The sequence below is a fragment of the Ricinus communis genome, chromosome 1 (assembly GCF_019578655.1).
Source record: "Ricinus communis isolate WT05 ecotype wild-type chromosome 1, ASM1957865v1, whole genome shotgun sequence".
In the NCBI taxonomy this organism is placed as follows: domain Eukaryota; kingdom Viridiplantae; phylum Streptophyta; class Magnoliopsida; order Malpighiales; family Euphorbiaceae; genus Ricinus; species Ricinus communis.
The window spans coordinates 18,541,776-18,547,775 of NC_063256.1; positions in this window are offsets into that span (position 1 = coordinate 18,541,776).

Genomic DNA, 6,000 nt, shown 5'->3' on the forward strand with positions numbered 1-6,000 from the left:
ATATGGAAAGGACTTAATGAACTCACTCCATTTAGCATGGCATTTCTTAAGCTTATTTTGCCTCTTCAAATGCTTTAATGACTCATGATTTGTGTGAATCACAAACTCTTTGGGCCAAAGATAGTGTTGCCATGTCTTTAAAGCTCTCACCAATGCGTACATCTCCTTATCATAAGTTGGGTAGTTCAAAGGCTGCCCATTGAGCTTTCCACTAAAATAAGCTATAGAAAATCCTTCTTGCATAAGAACAGCTCAAATACCAATTCTGGAAGCATCACATTCAATCTTAAAAGTCATGTTAAAATTAGGTTAAAATTAGGTAAAGCAAGTAAAGGTGGACTAACTAACTTAGATTTAAGCAAGCTAAAAGCCTTTTCTTGTTCCTCACCCTATTTAAATCCCAAATTCTTTTTAATTACTTTTTTTAAAGGTGCGACTATGCTAGAAAAACCCTTAACAAACCTCCTATAAAAAATAGCTAAGCCATGGAACTCTTAGGTTTTAGCCAAGACTCTATTGCCTTAACCTTTTCACTATCAACTTCTATTCCTTTAGCACTCGGAACAAATCCTAAAAACACAAGTTTATTAGTGAAAAAAGAAAATTTAGCAAAGTTGATATACAACTTCTCTTTACACAAAACATCAAGTACCATGCGCACCTGTTCAACATGATCATCTAAAGACTTACTAGAAATTAAGATATCATCAAAATAGACAACCATAAATTTTCCAATAAAAGCATGCAGAACATGGTTCATTAATTTCATAAAAGTGCTAGGTGCATTAGTCAAGCCAAAAGGCATGACTAACCATTGATACAAACCATACTTTGTTTTAAATGTGGTTTTCCATTCATCACCCACCTTTATCCTAATTTGGTGATAACCAGATTTCAAATCAATTTTAGAGAAGATAGTCAAGTGGTTGTCCCTTTTCCATTCTTCAAACCTGGTTGTTAAGAACGGCACCGGCATCTTGTGCGGAGGCAGGCCTTCCATCGGGCTGGGAAAGTTGTCTAATTAAGACATGTATTTGCTCCAACTCCAGCTCGGAAGCCATCTGGAGCCCTATTTCTTTCGCAATCCTATCCCTGAACCCTTTTAGAGCACTCTGACCCATAGATTTCATCTAACATATCATCCAAATGAGGAATGGCGATACTTTACTATAATCTTGTTGATAGCATGACAATCAACATACAAACGCCATGTTCCATCCTTTTCTGGTATAAGTAAGACGGGAACCACACATGGCCTCATACTTTCTCTAAGTAGCCCTTTGGCCATTAAATCTTGCACTTGTCGTTGCAACTCATTCGTCTCCTTAGGATTACTTCGATAAGCTGATCTATTTGGAATTAAGGTGCCGGGTGAAAAATCAATTTGGTGCTTGATTCCCCTTGTTGGTGGTAGTCCTTTAGTCATCTCTTCGAGGTATAAGTCTTTGAATTCGTACAAAAGATATTGAAAGACACTAGGCAAACTAGTGTTTTCTTGGTTAGTGCTTAAATAGGTGCCCTCGTACAAAAATACAATTATGGGTTGCCTTGAAAGAAAAGCTCTCTTCACCTCATCCTCTCTTGCATAGAAATTGCCTTTTTCTCATAACTCACAATCACATCCTCTCCTTTTGCATTTGCCTATCTCTCTTTTCTTCTTTGTGCATCACCCTCTTTCTATCCTTTTTCCTCTCTAGGCTCACATCTCTTATGGCTTTTCACACAGCTCTCCTTTTGTTGCGCTTTTAATTCTTTTTCCCTCTCAAGCACTTTCTCTCTCTCTTTTAGAACCTCTTAGTCCTTATAAACTTCCTTAGGAGATAATGGTACAAGTGTAATAGGTTTGATGTTCATCATAGAAGAATATTGATTTGAAAATCCATTATGCCCAACTCACCTATCATATTGCCATGGACATCCTAATAATATATGACTAGCATGCATAGGAATGACATCACATAACACTTCATCATGATAATGTCCAATAGAGAATGATATCAATGCTTGCCTATTAACCCTTATTCCCCCATAATCATTCAACCATAACAATCTATAGGACTTTCGATGTTTAGTAGTAAGTAAACACAACCTACCAACTAAACTAGCACTAACAACATTAGTACAACTCCCTCCATCTATAATCGAACTACATACATTGTCTTGGACTTGGCATCTAGCACGAAAGATGTTCTCTCTTTGGACTTCATTCTCTTCCTTTGCTTGTATATTAAGAGCATGTCTTGTGACAAACAACTCACCATTAGGAGTAAGAAATCCTAGTTTCTTTAAGCCACATGCATAGGCCATCTTTGGTGGAGCTAATTAGGCCCAAACTTGCTTATGTGCTCCTTTATGCTCATTAAGCCCATATTAGATTTATTCAAGCCCAATGAACTGAATTAGATTAATGAGCCTTGAATTTGAATCCAATTCTTCAAGCCTTGATGTGTATCTTGAATAAGCCCCTTGATAGTTTTTTTATCTTCTTAGCCTTGGAGCTTGTAATTGGGCCTTCATGGATGTGAAGTGGATCTTGAATCCTAGTTGAAGTAGGATTCCTTATTGGAGTAGGAATCCTAGTGCCAATAAGATTCCCATCATTTCTACCTTGCTAGAAAGCAAGTTATGGATTCTTTCAAGAATTTTGGGAGTTATCTAGACTTGTGCGAGCGAGCATATACTTATCGCTCATGTCCTTCCTTTCTTTTGTGTTCTTTGTCTACCCTTGTATTTAAATCAATTCGATTTGATCCTTATGCTTAGCTGTATGGAAGAGAATAATTAACTTGTGATTTCTTTACATATCAAATTTGAAATCCTACCTATGTTTTCATTTTGTTCATTTCTTTGTGCCTCTCTTTCTAATCTTTGTCTAATATTATGGTTTGGTTTTATTTAGAGATCATAAACACAAGTGTTAAGTTAATGCGCTTGGAAGCAGCAATCATAGCACCGATCCAATGCTTGGACAAATGTAAGGAAAGAAAATTAGTTGATCAAGTATTGATATCATTCTCTGAATAATCCTAGATGAATCTTATAGAGGAAAGAAGGAACAATGAGAATCACGACACGCTCTAATATTTCGATTCAAGATTTCCACCATTTGAATCTCCATTATTTCTTGCTCCTCTAGACACGAGGACTCCTAGTAACATAAGAATATGTGTAAGGAATCATGAGAATGTAATTGACAATCTTGACCGGTGGCATTGCGGATTAGCTTGATGATCAAGGAGGATAAGACATAAATCCATGCCCGTAAGGGAGAAATCATGGTTTCTTTTATTGATCCAAGCAGGAATGACTGTGTTTGGATGTTTGCGAGGCTTATAATGAAGTAAATTAGGCTGGAGTGTTATTAAGTATGCTGAAGCAAATTTCCCCTTATTTTCATTAAAAAATCATGAGAATACAATTAACAAGCTTGACGGGTGGCATTGGGGCATGCCTTGATGATCAAGCAGCATGAGATGCAAATCCATGTTCATAAGGGAGAAATCATGTTGCTTTCGATTAATTATGATGAGAACCCATGTAGCACAAGGAATTCTACACCAACAAGGAATCCTAAGGATAGAATTCATACTTGCTTAATGAAGCCTACTTCAACAAGGAATTCTAATCCAACAAGGAGTCCTGATGACATTAGGAGTTCAAGTGAGATATCCTATTTCCACTAGGAATCCTAATACAACTAAGAGTCCTAGTTAGATTCGAAGTCTAAGTGAGATTGGGCTTTAATCAAAACAATGGGCCTCAAGATACTCTTATCAACTTAATCCAACATATGGAGGCATGAACAAGTCAAGATAAGCCTAAAATATACAAGTTAAACTATTTAGAGTCCAATGCTTAAGAATAGGCTATTTATCACATGTTACTTAAGCCTAAATGTCATGTTTATTATATAGGCTTGGGTTAGATGAATGTTAGGAGTATTTGTTTATTTAAAGAAGTATTTTAATAGTTAGGAGTCTTGTTTTAAGTTATCCTTTTAATTTTTTTTACAAGTTCTATTCCTAGTCTTATTGTCATTTGTTTCCTTTTCATTATAGAATTAGGTTTTTTAAGGCCTATATAAGATAGTACGAATTTATAGGTAAAGGTTGTTGAATATTGATTATTTTAGACTTAATTGTCTTTTTTAATTTTTCATGAACTTGGTGAATTTATTAAGTGAAGGCTTGGTGTTTTATAAACTTAGTTTTTACTAAACTTCATTTTATATTGAACAACCATTAATTCTTTATAATTAAGGTTCTTAAATAAGATTATTTAAGGGTCTTGTTAGGAGTTAGAGCTTGTCTGCTTGATTAGGTGAACAATCCTTGGTGAAGACATCAAAATTGAATACGGGTTTGGCACAAGTTAGTCACATTCATATCAAATTATTACAGTCTTCTACCTTACGGAAAATCAAGTTATGGGTTCGTTGAAGAACTTTGAGGGCTTATCAACACTCATGCTAGCGTACATAGACTTATTGCTCACGTCCTTCCTATTTTTTATATTCTCTATCTACCCTTGTGTTAAAATAAATTCAATTTGATCCTTACGCTTAGCTATATGGAAGAAACAAAGAACTGGTGATTTCTTTCCTTATTGGATATGAAATCCTACTTATGTTCTCATTTTGTTCATTTCTTTTGTGCCTCTCTTTCTATTCTTTATCTAGTATGATGGCTTGATAGTGACTTTTTTCATTTGGTAGGGCGACGAAAGGCCTACTTTAATCTAGGAAAAAGCCGGAAACATGAAAGGTTTGGTTTTATTTGGGGAGCATAAGCATGAGTGTTGAGTGAAAGCGCATAGAAGAGGCAATCATAGGCATCGATCCAATGCTTAGACAAATGTAAAAAAAAAAAAGAAAATTAGTTGATCGACTATTGATATCATTCTCCATATGATCGTCGACGAATCATTTGGAGGAAAAAGAGATGATGAGAATGAAGGCTTGTAAATTTTCCCTTGTTTTAATCGGTGGCATTGGAGCATGACTTGATAATCAAGTAGGACGAGAGGCAAAGCCAACCGCGTGATGTAGAAATCATGTTGCTTTCAATTCATCCAAGTGGAAATGCGTAAATTTTTTTCATGTTTGGGGCGCGTATAATAAAGTAATTTGTTCAGAGTATTATTCGTTAAACTGGCTCATAAAAGTTAGGAGTATGAGAGTTGTTGGCCAGTCAACTTCTCTTTGATTCTTGATTTGACTTTAATTTATTCATCTTTCTTTCTTTATTTATTTACTGATATTTAGCTTCAAGTTTCTCATTATTATGGAATGACGGCTTTCGCACTATGAAAACCGCATGCAACTGAATATTTGAGCCTAGTGAGTATATTATTTCAATTTTCTACCTTGCGGAGAATTAAGTTATGGGTTCTTTCAAGAACTTTGCAAACTTATAAAGACTCGCACTAGCGAACCCAAACTTATTGCTCACGTCCTTCCTTTCTTTTGTGTTTTTAATCTACTCTTGTGTTTAAATCAATTCAATTTGGTCCTTATGCTTAGCCATGATAGAGAATAAAGAACTAACGGTTTCTTTCCTTATTGGATATGAAATCCTACCTATGTTCTTATTCGCTCGTTCCTTTTATTTTTCTCTTTCTAATCTATATCTAGTATGATAGTTTAGTTTTATTTGCTTAGCATAAACACGAATGTTGAGTTAAGGTGCATGGAAGTGGCAATCATAGGCACCTATCCAATGCTTGGACAAATATGAAGAAAGAAAATTAGTTGATTTATTATTGACATCATTCTCTGAATGATCATGAATGAATCTTTTAGAAGAAAAAAGGAATACTGAGAATCGAGGCACACCCAAATATTCCATTTCAAGATTTGCACCATTGGGATCTCCATCATTCTTTGTTCCTCTAGGCACGAGGACTCCTGATGGCATAAGGAATTTGTGGTAATGCAATTAACAATCTTGACCGGTGGCATTAGGGCTTAGCTTGATGATCAAATAGGATGAGGATAAATCC